Below are 13,245 nucleotides of genomic sequence, written 5' to 3'. Positions count from 1 at the left end.
CCACCGAAGACTGTCTGTAATGTAAATCTGCTCCTTTATAGTGAGATACTTGATGGTGTTCCTAGTTGGCTGTGGCAGAAGCTGACAAGAAATACCAGTTCCAGGATCATCTCAAGGCTTGGAAAAGATTTTGCTAGCTTCAGGAGATCATGCATAGTCTTAGACACACAATACCTGGTATCAGTCACTGTAGGGAAATACTGCAAGAAGTCTTTGAGAGCAAAACAGCAGGTTTCCTCCTGGGAATCAGAAGTAGTTGAATGCTTAGATGCATCTCTCTCTACTGGGGTGACATCAAAGGGAAGAGAGGCTAAAGTCTGCCAAGGAATCACTCTTCCCTTCTCTGTAATAAACATATCCTCTCACAATTATGTGGAGGTCAAGTAAAGGCTGAAACTGAAAACCTGAGGAAGAGCACTGTATTGTTTCAGACAGTTATTTTATTTTAATGAGTACCCAGGAGGATACTCGAGGAGTCTGCAGAATGGGTTCAGAAATGCATTGCATGACAATTCAAAGTACTGTGCGAGAGAAATACTGAAGGTGTACCATGCTGCAGTCTGTGAAATGAGATGCAGCTAGACTCGACTTGCAAGGATTGCTGTATTCTAAGAAATGCTTGTCCTTACTTTTGTATCCAAGAAACATGATTTATCCTATGAATTCACTGTTATTGTTTCTTTTAAAATGACACGTTTGATTTGTAATTTTGTTTGATTTCTGAATATTATCAACAAGCCTACTACTAATAACCTGCAGGAACAAAAAGAATAATGTTACATATAGCAGTTTGGCAAAGTAGACTTTTTGCTGAAGATAGATAATACATCTAGAGAATCTCTACGTTCATTATTTTGCAAATGGTTTCTGTCTGTGAAAGAAGAGTGGAAGTAGCTGTGTTCCACATCATTCAATAGGAAAAGCCATGCATTCCCAATGGAAAACAGAACAACAGAAGCTAAAGTGATGCTCTAAAATAATTTCCTCTGAAAAACCTATTCTAAGCACACAAAGAGTAATGACAGAAAATGTTTCTTGAAATGCATTGCGTTATAAGCAGCTGAAGGTGTGTAACAGTGAAAATAAAAACTGAAGATATCTATTGTTGTAATGAAGGGACAGTAGTTTAAAGATTATTTAAATTACTCTTTTGTGGTGACAAAATATTCTCTAAGCCGGGCTAGCTGAAGAAGATGATCTATATTTCTAGTGCTAATTGCCAGTAGTTTTCATTAGGAACAGGCTTGTCAGCAGTTATGGGTTGGTTTGGCCCAGTTCCATGACTAGCGTTGTGGAGGGATCCGCAGATCTGTGCCCCCAGAAAAGGGAAACAGCGGACCCTGAATAATTAAAAACAGTGGCAATGATCTGAGGAGAAACAAACTAATTTACTAAATACGGTATCAGAATGCAAGATAACACACTATATGACAATATAATTAGAATTGAAATAAATCAAATATAATGAGAGAATGTCTGAAAGGTGGAAAGGCCTCACCATAACGCTGAGGTGAGACCTGCAGTTGGGTCAAGCAGCAGGGAGGAGAGCAGAAAAAAAAGGGTAGGTCAGGTGTCTATTGAAGCCTACATCCCCTCTCTGAACACCTCTGGGTTCAGAGGGTCCTCTGGGGTATGTAGTTCTCTTCCAGACAGATTCCTGGAACTGGAGCATTAAATCTTTAACTCCCAGTGCACTACATGATGTTATGATGTAGAATACCAATAACCAAAAATAAAACCATGACAAGGCTGCACAGGGGGATGATGGAGTCACTGTGTGGATGTGGCACTGAGGGACATGGTTAATGAGCATGCTAAAGACGTGTTAATGGTTGGACTTGATGATCTTAGAAGTCTTTTCAAACGTAATGATGCCATGGCTCTACGATTCTGTGACTATTCAGGTAGTATTTCCTGAAAAAAAGTATGAAGCAATCATCACTTCATGGTGACATTAAGACAAAATACAGGTTCTTAATGAAACCTCATTACCAAACATAATATTGTTTGGTATGTGATGGAACCACCCGACCCCATAAAAACTTTCAATTAAAATGTTATTCTCTTTTCTGCATGTATAAGGGGAGCAATGGGAGATGATTCTTTCTGGGAATCAGATCATAGAAAACAAACTTCAGAGTGAAAGGGCGTTTTGAAAACAAAATGCAAAAATGCACAAACACTAATTCTTCTCAGCAGCTTTTTTTCTTTGGGCATTTAGGGAAAGCTTCATATAGTTTTAACACGCACCACAACTTATTTGTGAATCCCAGTGGAATAAATACAGTGATAGATAATTAGGATAATTTTTTTTTTAAATGCAACAAGTCCAAATACACACTGAACCTTTAATGAAAAATAAAACCACTTGTAGATGAGAAAAGTATCTTCATCTAGATGCCTTAAAAATAATTCATGGGGGTTTTGAACTATTTAGTTTTAAACTGACTTCAAGTCATCAATATTCCAAGTGTATCACCAGCATATACGCATCAGTAATTTTTAAATAATGTAACATTTTCTTTCTCTATGTATTATGCTCTATGCATTTATAATGAAAGTAGCTTTATTTTCATGTCATCTTTTGTTCTATAGCTCAGTTAAGAGGTCTCCATGTTGAACAGTTATCTCCTGTTGAAACTACTGGAGTTATTCTGGTATGTACTTTCTTATGATCCCAGTTCAATTAGACTAATGATCTGACAAACTAATTAATTGTTACAAAGAGAATTATGATTTCCTGGGGTGCAGTAGTCTCACTATATGCTCCAGACAACAAGCTGAGATACTCCTTATTACTGCTGCAGTTTTGCCTCTCTTATCACACTTCCATGAGATCTACCACTGTTGCCACAGTTTACAGCTTTTTTTTTTTTTTTTTTCCTAGGGAGTGTAAGTAGTAATATGTGCCTGAAGAACACGTAGAATAAAGAGAAACAATCACATTCTATCTACAATTTAAAATAATAATTATTTCTTAATAATTATTATTAGCACCAAATCCTTTATAGAGGCAAAAGGCAGAAAGATCATGTCAGCAATAGCACGCTGCATTTCGTAGAATCATGAAATGATTTGAGTTGAAAGAGACCTTTAACAGCCATCTAGTCCAACCCCTCTGACACCTACATCTACATCAGGTGCTCAGTGCCCTTTCCAGCCTTACCTTGAATGTCTTCAGGGATAGAATGTCCACCACCTTCTGAGCAACCTGTTAAAGTGATTCACAACCCGTCCTTTGAAAAATAGGTAACACACAAGAATCAAAGACATGAATATAGAAGAAATTGTTTAATAGTCATTTACACCTTGTGCACAGAAGCATAGTAGGGTTCAGTCTAACAAGGTTTAACTGAATTAAAATGGAGATCTCAGTGAGTTACAGCTAAGAGACTGCTTAGAAAGCAGTTCCTCACCACTTTTCAGTTGTTGGCTGTCATTTTCAAATGGAGAAGCTGATGCTTAGCTGGCCAAATACACAGTAAGAACGTAATTTTCAAATGGTTGGCTTATTTAAACTAGTGGAATATTGCTTGATATGAGCATCGGGAGATAAACAGTAGGGAAGAAAAAAAACCAAACTATTAGAGCTTAAGAAAGCTGTAATTACAATAGAAAAGTGGATCAGCCAGGAATGGATTCAGGCTTAAAATGAAAGACAATTGGATATTATCAGAGGAATGTGTTTCTGAAATACTTTTGCAGCAAGAATAGCGACAGAAAACCTAGATGGTTTAACATGGAATCAGTATGTGCAACAATTCTTGGTAATAAACAGGAGTGAAAGATATAGTAGTTTCAACAGTAGGGAGTTGGTAAAAGTGTAAATGGTGATTTGAACTCTAAGCATTACACTTCATGTAAATGAGCACTCTGTGTATGCATGGAGCAGCTGAGTCTGGCGGGCCTCCTCAAAGCTGCATTGAAATCACTGGTGTGTCAAGACCACAGACCTAGGCCTGCACTATTTCAAACAAAGCTGCCAACAAATTGAGTTTTCTATGAGAAAAAAAAAAAATATCAGTCTGGATGCTGAACCCATGTGCCCTAATTAGGCTCAAGGTTTGTCTTTAAATAAGTATTAAAGTTATAAATTAATGTTTGTTTTTGTGTGGATAGCTAAGTGACCTGTTTGCATAGAAATAATTCTAATATCACTTCTTAAAAATTTTGGTTACAGAAAATTATGTGATGCCAGCATCAAGAGTGCACATGAGGCACCGCTACTGTTCCCTGTCTCCAGACCCAGCCAGCATTGAGGCTGCAGGTGTATTCCCAGCAGTGCAGGCTGTGGGGCACACACCGGTATCACAGACACTTGTTACATGATGGTCATGTGGGCACAGACACTCAGAGCTCACACAAATGTAGCACAAAGGACTGCCGTACTGTCCTGTTGGGCTGAGCAGGAGGCAGTCCATTTGTGACCAGTAGTACTGCAGGTGTGGACAAAGGGGGATCCTCCAGCAGCTGGGCTCAGGAGCATGAAGAAATTGCAGCTATCGTGGATATGACCTTGTCACAGCAGTCAGTACAAAGAGCATTTTTAGTGACATCTCAAAGCATTGAGTTATGGAGCCAAACACCTCAACAAGCTTTTTTTTTTTTTTTTTTTTTTTTTTTTTTTTTTTTTTTTTTCCCAAAGTGGTTCAAAATGTTTTTCAGGACATGAAACTAATCAAGACTGTCTGAACTCTCAAAAGTGACATTTGTACCTGGAATGATTTTACAAAAAACCTTTGTCTGTATTTATTTGTAGGCTGAAAAACTAACCTTTTATTTCAGGGAAGTGGAACCAAACACAGTGGAGTGATAGTTGAGAGAAAGGCCTGGTGAATAGGCTGGGCTTTTGTACACCATTCTCAGTCCAGCAGTCTAGTAGCTGTGGAACTGCCACTTCAGAAAACGCAGATAAGTATGGTAAAGTGCAGAGGTGTCTCTTAATCACAATTTTGTTTATGTGCTCACTACTTTGTATACACAATCCCTTGAAGTTGCTGCAAAAACCTGTATTAATTCTCTAGTTGGTCATCACAGCTCACATAACTTCTTGAAGATTCAGGTTTCTTTTCATTACTATGTTTGGCAGTGCTTGTAGGATTTTCAAAAAAACACTAACTAATAGATGCTCAACCAGATGTGTAGTAATATTATTGAGGTGGAGTTGTCCTAGAAAACATTTCTAGGAATGCTCTATTTGTATAGGAATTGCACTTGCTGTATCTATAGCACAGAGTTTTACACTAACATTTAATGAAAAGCTGGTACCCTCATCAAGAAAACTTAGGCCGCCCTTATACCTGCACTTAGAAATAAAAGAACCAAAATTACTTCAACAAACATTTGCTGTGATACAGTGAAATCTTTGTGTGTATATAATGCACATATATACACATATACACATACTGAACAATCAGAAAGCAGCTCCTCACACATTGAAGTAAAAAAATTGTAAAAAAATAAATCAAATACAATGAGTGAAAGAGTGTCTGGGAAACTGAAGGCCTCACCACATGCTGAGGTGAGATGCACAGTTGGGGCGAGCAGAAGGGAGGAAAGCCGAAGGAAAGAAGAGACATCAAGTGACCTTGCCAGCAGTTATATCTCCTCTGTAAACACAAAGTCCTTTGGGTTATGTAGTTCTTCTTTTCTGGACAGATTCCTGGAACTGGAGCATTAACTGTGTAACTCCCAGTGCACTACATGATGTTATGGTGTGGAACACCGATAACCACAAAACATAAAACCATGGCAATCCTGTACAAATTTTAGCATCCAAAATTTCCTCCTCCTCTTTTATTATTGTGTTGGAGACCTAAAGGCCCCTGATTGCAGAGTGATCCTGGGATGGAACAAAGAATTCTGCCAGTTTTAAAGGAAGTGATATTTGCAGCTGTAGCCACAAATCTTGTTTTATATCTTGTATCTTGTAGAGAGAGATGACCTTGGCAGTTTATTTTGATTTGCAAGAACTTGTTTTGCAATCAGATGTTCCTCTTGGGCTCTGTATCCTATGTTGGCCATGCAGGTATAGCATAAAAGTGAAAAAGCCCTGAAGACCCTAGGGAGAATGAAAGCAGGAGAGAAGATGTGGTGGAGAAAGAGGAAAAGTGTACTTTGAAGGCTTGATGATATTACCCATGAAATCTGCTGCCAGCATGTTCCATCTCCCTCTCCTTTTCAGTGTTTCATTGTCTCTCAAGGGTCAGAAAGTAATAGCGTGCTTGCTTAGGGACTTTCTCCTTGCTGCTTACTGGGATTATGTAAAGTGGATGCTTGTGTGTGTGAATGTGTGTACACTGAATAAAACTAAGTAACGCTCTGTGCTCCTCTGAGTGTGTAGTTTGCTTGCCTCTGCTCCTGAGACATCCTGTCTCTCGGATCCAAATGTATCCTCAAGCAATTCCATACCACAACTACCTCCTTGTATGGTTTTAAACTCTTCTACATTTTTCTTTTCTGCCTGCCATTTCTTCATCAGAAAAGACAGTAAGCAGCTGGTTCCTAGGCACCTTGACTTTTTAATAGATCTGTAATAGTGTCTTATCCTAAGATATCCCTTCCTATCTGAAGTTTCTTAACCTGCTCCACAATTCATCATTCAGAAGTTACTCCACATTTTTGATCACGATTCCAGTCTTTAGAACTTTTTCAGTGTTAAAATGCTGTTATTGGAAGGAGGGGAACAGAACTGCATAGAGCGTTCAAATGGAACCACAAATGTATGTGGTGGCACAGTAATATATTTTTTTGTTTTATTTGCTTATTTTGACCCATGCTGAGCAGAAGATACTGCCTTCATTGAATGCCTTCATTTTTAACCCAGGATTCACTTCCTGAAGTGGTAAGGGTCTTTTCTGAGCCTTCCTTTTTATTTGTTTTTTTTTGCCAGTAAGGATCAGCCAATGTTTATTGACACCGACTTCCATCTCAAGTTTCATTATACACACAGTGGATGTAACCAGGTGTTTCTGCAGTTCTTTTGTTGGTTCTTGGTCTTACAGATTTGTTAAGTTCATTCAGCACACTTGTGCACACTTTTAGGTCATTTCACTTACCTATCACATCAGAAATTTCTTGCTTTTTCTCCTAACTCTACTATAGTATTATATGTATGGACTTTTTTTTTTTAAAAAAAACTTAAAATAAACCTTCTTTTACAATGGAAAGAATCTGAAAACAAACACGTTTTTGTGTTCCTCCCTATTACTCTTGTTGTGCTATTCTCCTTATTACTGTATTTCAAACGTTTTTAAAAACAACTGCAACGATTTCTAATAAGCAAATATTACTTGGAAAACAAGTTTTGAAATAAAGTATCTTCTGCAATGACTTATAAAACATGTCTTCCTTCAGGGTCTGATTGACAAGACATCTCTGTTGCATTTGTAGAAGAAAAATAACACCGAATCTACATCATGGAAGTTGTTGATGAGTAATGATAGGAGTAAGAAAAACACACATTTAAAACTAGATATTTAGAAGTCCAGAAGCTGGAACAAAAAGTATGTGGATACTGATGAAAATGTTCAGAAATGAATTTGAATAAAACTATACTGGAGTTAGAAAAAATTGAATGGAAGATGATTTGCTAGTAAAAATGAGTACAGATTGCACTTCTTTTTTTCTTTCTTTCTTTTTTTTTTTTTTTTTTTCTAAAGACGTGCTCTTTTTGAGTTGGATTAATATAAGCTGCTTTTCATTTCCTGTAGTGACGAGGAACTGCTTCTGCTTACTGCTTATTAATTATCACAGGCAGACAGCCTGTTTAGCTGCATTTAAGAAGCTCATCTTTTTATTTTTTAATGATTCTTGAGAAAGACAGAAAATTCTTTCCAGATAAAAACTGTGCTGCTTGTGGAGTAGAAATCCCCTGTAGTCAGGAGACCATGGAACATCAAATACCCTCTCAAGAATAGCAAGCAGGAATTGGCATTTCTGTTGCATTTTCTTCCTCAATATGTCAGTCTTCTCAGATGTGAGGCTGATGAGATTTTCTCATCAGTGGAGAAAAAACTGAAGTATCTTGATATATGTGTGCTGGTGTGCATAACTTATTTTCCAAGAGGGCTAGAATTACTATCAGCTAGAAACAGTTCCGTCTCTCATCTAAATTTCTGGTGTGTGTATGTGCAGTAGTTCCATGAAGCTGCAAATATTAAAATGCTTTTACACTGAATCTCACTCTGTATGGCACAAATCCCTTTAATGCATTTCAAATCCATATTTTGAATCCCAATTCTTCTCACGTTATTTACTGCGCTTTCTAATGGCCACACTGAATCATCTGTGGGAAGTATTTTGTTGGCCTATGCCTAATGTTTTCAACCTTCTCTCTGTTCTTAAAGTCTCAGGATGTTCTGTAAGGCTCTTATTAACTGTGGTATAAAGCAAGATTCAGGAGTTGGATAAAAATGTAAACACAATTAAATTAGAATGCATCCATAAGGATTTTTCAATCTATATTGGGTATTATGAAATATTTTAATAAATATTAATACAATTTTATATGATTAGTTAATATTAAAATATTAATTTTTATTTTATTTTATTTTGTTATCTTGTTTTTGTAAAAGAGATTAGATAGGATTTTCTGGAAAGTAAAGTTATGGCAAACTTGGCATGCTGGCCAGTGTGCAATTTGGAGAAAAAGATAATGTAATTTTAATTTTGTGTAAGAGCTCGTTACATGTCTGTGCAACCGCAAACTGGCAACAGGTGGTGCTGCAACACTGGTGTTGGAATTGTTTCACTGGCAAACGCTTTTCTTTTTGCTCTTCAGGCATAGACAAATTATGGTCTGCTGCCTGAATCTCTGCAGTAGTCTTTCCTCATGTGAGTTATTTTAAATAAATTGGTAGAACTTACATTGTTACTGATTTTTCCTCTTTCCATACTAAGATAATAAAAATGTACAGATGTATAAATACATACATATATATATCTTCCTCTAGAAATGGGATTTGTTTCAACTTTCAAACTTTTGCTAAAGATAACTTTAGAAATGACTTAGATAGGACTTCATTCAAATGGGCTGTGAAGAATGCACAAGGAACAAGTGTTAAATGCCAATATTGACTACCTAGTTACAAAAACACACTCATTTTTCTATATTACGGAGACTATAATTTGAAATAATCCTCCAGGAAGTAGAAAATTCTAATTCTTAAGTGAAGTTGAGGCAAAATAACTCTAAAAGGAGTGAGAAAAAGTTTAGGTCCAAGCATATATTTTTTCTTCTTGGCTTCAGTGCTCCTGAAAGTGAGGAACTAGTAGCAATGGCTTGGATGAGACATGGTGCAAGAAACCACTGTGAAATCCTGTCCATGTAACTCTTAAAGCACCTCAGCATGGCTTGTGATATCCTTCTTAGTTCCAACCCTGCTCCTCTCTTAACAAAAGCTGCCAACTGTACCACATTGTGCCAAATGATGTTGTGGTAATCAGATATATGCATATTATGCCAGAGAGAGATTTATTTAAGGAAACAAAGTGTTGAGATTTTGCTTTAAGTAAAATAGCATCATTTATATGCTGGGCTGATTTCTAAAGGCTCTTTTTTTTATTTTTTATGTTTTCTTAAAAAATTAAAAAAATATCTTAAAAAATCTTAAAAAATAAAAAATATTCTGACTAGCTCAGCTGAGAAATGGTTGGCTAGTTAGCTAAAGTTTTAAGGATTCCTTTCTAGGATCTTGTTCTGTTCTGCATAGAAAGTAGTTCCCATGTGGCCTAGGAATTGCTGGATCCTTTAGTTGTGCAGATGTGTGAATATAGGACAGGAAAATTCTAGTTTTAGATTCAGACACTGCCCAAAAAAATAAGCCATAGAGTATAAAATCAGAACAGGTTTTTTTTTTTTTTTTTTTTTTTTTTTTTTTTTTATGTGTGTGTGTGTGTGTGTGTGTGGTAACTACATAGCCTTACTTGTTTCTTGTTTCTATTCTTTTGATCTTAGCACTGATAAAAGAGGAAACAAAAGACCTGGTTAATGTGTTAAAAGAGTATTTAAATCCCAGTGGTAGGAATTCCAAAAGACTTTGCACTGGTCTTACTTTGCCTCCTTTGACATAAGCTGGAGCAAAAATACGTCAATTCTGACATTGCTATTCGTAATGCTATATTCTATATTCATTGCTATATTCTTACTATATCTTCTACCTCCTGTGACCCCACATTATTCCTCTTTTCTCCCATACCCCATTCCTCTTCTCTACCATGCTCTATTTTAATTCACTTGCTCCTCATATTAGTTGGCCAGAAATATTCAATAGCTGAAGTCTTTTTATTTGATACTTCATTCTTAAATATGATTGCTATTCTTTAGAAAAGGAAATGTAGGACACACGCATGCAATTTCATTCAGTACCTATGCAGTACCTATGACAACACTGACTAATGAATCAAGAATCTGAGATTCCTGTTAAGTTGAATATAAAAAATAAATGGTTGGTCAGAGCTCCCTTGTCTGCAAGATGGTTTATCAATGTTACAAAGTCAATGAGTCATTTGTACATGGTGGTCATAATATCTTGGTTATAGTCCAGCTGGAACGAGCAAAGGCCACTTTTTTCCTTTTTTTTTTTTTTTTTGCTTGGTTGGTAATGTCTCCCCTCCTCACTAAAATAAAAAGATACAGAGATAGAAGAAAGTGTGTATTTAAGTGCTTCAAAAATGTATATGCACATTTCTAAGCATCTTTGGATGCACCAAAATGGATGCATCAACTCAAAATTAGTCTTTTTTTTTCTGAGAATATGGAAAATATAGATGTCACAATTTCCTATTCCTATTTCAACTAAAATTACAGGCTTAAATTCTGTACTTGGTTATAGTGCATTAAAAGTGGGCTAGTACTAGTCAGTGAATTTTCACTAGTGTTTTATATAAATAATAGAATTATAGAATTATATGACTTTGAAGGGACTCCTAAAGGTCACCTTGTCCAATCCCTCTGCAATGAACAGGGACACCTATAGCTAGATCAGGTTGCTCATAGCTTGGTCCAGCCTGACCTTGGGTATCTCCAGGGATGGGACATTCACTTGTTGGTGAATGTGTTTGCCAAGCCACTCTCCATCATTCATCAACAGTCCTGGCAAACTGCGGATGTCCCGGCAGATTGGAGACTGGCAGATGTGACACCCATCTTCAAAAAAGGCTGGAAAGATGGTCCTTGTAGCTACAGAGCTATCAGTCTCACCTCAGTGCTAGGGAAGGTTATGGAATGGATAATCTCCAGCCCCATCATGGACCAGTTAAAGGTCAACCAGGGGATCAGGCCCAGTCAGCATGGCTTCTCGAGTGGTAGATCCTGTTTGACAAACCTGATTTCATTCTATGACAAGGTGACTTGCTTCGTGGATGAAGGTAAGGTTGTCAGTGTGGTCTACCTGCACTCCTGTAGAGCCTTTGACACTGTCCCCCACAACATTCTCATGGAAAAGCTGGTATGGATGGACATACACTCCATTGGGTGAAAAGCTGGCTGGATGACCATGCCCAAATTGCTGTGGTCAATGTAATTAAACCCAATTGGTGGCTGGTCACAAGTGGTGTCCCCCAGGACTCCATACTGGGGCTGCTTCTATTTAACATCTTTATTAACGATCTTGATGAGGAGATTGAGTGCATCTTCAGTAAGTTTGCAGGTGACACCAAGTTGGGAGGGAGTGTTGATCTGCCAGAGGGAAGAAGGGCACTACAGAGGGACCTGGATAGACTGGATCAATGGGATTGATGGTAAACTGTATGAGTTTCAATAGGACCAAGAGTTGGGTCCTGCATTTTGGTCACAACAACTCCAGGCAACTTTATAGGCTTGGGAAGGAGTGGCTGGTAAGATCTTGGGCTGACAGGGACCTTGGTGTACTGATGGACAGTCAGCTGAATATGAGCAGCGTGCCCAGGTGGCCAAAAGGCCGGTGGCATCCTGGCTTGTGTTAGGAATGGTGTGGTGAGCAGGACTAGGGAAGTCATCCTGCCCCTGTAGTTGGCATTGGTGAGGCCTGACCTCGTGTACTCTGTTCAGTTTTGGCACACCAGTACAGAAAGGACATTGAGGTCTAAAGAAGGGCAGCAAGGCTTGTGAAGGGCTTGGAGAATATGCCCTTCAGAGGAGAGACTGAAAGAACTGTTCAACCTGGGAAAAGAAGGCTGAGAGGAACCTTTATGCCTCTCTTCTAATATCTGAAAGGTGCCTACTTGAGAGCAGGGCTGGTCTCTTCTCACAAGTGACAGGTGACAGGATGAGGGGAAATGGCCTTAAGTTGCACCAGGGTACATTTGAGTTGGAAATCAGGAAAAGCGTTTTTACAGAAAGGATTGTTAAGCAGTGGAATAGGCTCCCCAGGGAGGTGGTTGAGTCACCATCCCTGCATGTGTTTAAAATCCATTTGGACGTGTTGCTCAGTGACATGATTTAGCAGAGAGTTGTTAGAGTTAAGGTAGTATGATTAGGTTGTGGTTGGACTTGATGATCTTGAAGATCTTTTCAACCTGAGAGATTCTGTGACTCTATGATCTTCTGGCTGCTTCTTTTGATACAGCCCAGGGTATGGTTGGCTTTCTGGGCTGGGACATTGGCACATTGCTGACTCATCCACTAGTACTCCTAAGTCCTTTTTGACAGACCTTTCATCCCCCAGCATGTACTGATAGTGGGTGTTGTTGCAACTCAGGTGCAAAACCTTGCACAGAACGTTTAATAATCTAGCATCATTTGAGAACTTGGCACATTGAATTTTTTTAAACAGCTCTAGATAAAGCTCAGAAGAATTAATGTTATCAGTGAATTACTATATGCAGTGATCCTGTTCTTTAGTGATGAGAAACATGGATCACGACCATTGTTTATTATTTTCATAGTTGACCAACTATTTAATTTAATAGAGTCTGGAATCATCCTGAAGCTCAGAGACATCCTGTTGTGAGCCTGAAATTTAGATTGGACCATAATCCTAAATTTGAAAATAGAGGAAACATGAAGGACAGGAGATCTTCTTCCAAACAACTTAGCTTAGATTCATCATCATTTTCTGTCACTGTCAGACACTTCTGGCTGACTGTTTCCCAAGCTGACACTTTAACACACAGTTCTAATACTTTTGTGTAATTATTTAATGAAACTACTTAATATCACAGCTTTGTTAGAAAGATTTTTAGGAAAAGCATCCTCTAATTTTCCTCAGTTTTCAATTCATACAGTATACTTTTCGGTGATGATAGTGTCCTTTCTGTTTAAAA

Source organism: Tympanuchus pallidicinctus, unplaced genomic scaffold (assembly GCF_026119805.1).
Source record: "Tympanuchus pallidicinctus isolate F22 unplaced genomic scaffold, pur_lepc_1.0 scaffold4, whole genome shotgun sequence".
NCBI lineage: Eukaryota > Metazoa > Chordata > Aves > Galliformes > Phasianidae > Tympanuchus > Tympanuchus pallidicinctus.
Note: the sequence above shows the minus strand (reverse complement) of the source record.